The 373-nt window shown below is 39.9% G+C and overlaps 1 protein-coding gene across 2 annotated transcripts in view; it reads right to left on the bottom strand.

Annotated features, from left to right (window-relative positions):
• LOC119589280 (myophilin-like) overlaps positions 1-373 on the bottom strand; it is a 74,843-nt gene that overhangs the window by 46,105 nt on the left and 28,365 nt on the right. The gene's annotated exons all lie outside the window — the stretch shown is intronic.

Here is a 373-nt window from a genome sequence, read left to right on the forward strand (position 1 = left end):
TGCAACCTCTCCTAGGAAACATGCCAGGGACACATTTTTACGGGCAATCAAGTGCCAGAATAAAGTTCCTGAAGGCTAAAATAAGTCGTTTCAGTTCCATGTAAATGAATCTGACCCTGTTCTCTTTATAGATATAGATTCCTGACTTTTTCGTCTTGGTGGTTTTCCATCAGTGCAGGATTTCTCTTACTGCATACTTCCTTTCCCTCCAATCGTTCTGCTTCTACGTTTTTTTCCTTCACTTCCTTTCTCCTCTCATTTCCCTTCATCGGACCTTGCTTTTCCCTTTTCTTAAGATTCCCTTTATTTTCATATTTTCTTGTCACTATATTTTTCCTTCATTCTCTTTCTCGCCCTTTCTTTCTCCCCGGAA

This window comes from Penaeus monodon, chromosome 25 (assembly GCF_015228065.2).
Source record: "Penaeus monodon isolate SGIC_2016 chromosome 25, NSTDA_Pmon_1, whole genome shotgun sequence".
In the NCBI taxonomy this organism is placed as follows: Eukaryota; Metazoa; Arthropoda; class Malacostraca; order Decapoda; family Penaeidae; genus Penaeus; species Penaeus monodon.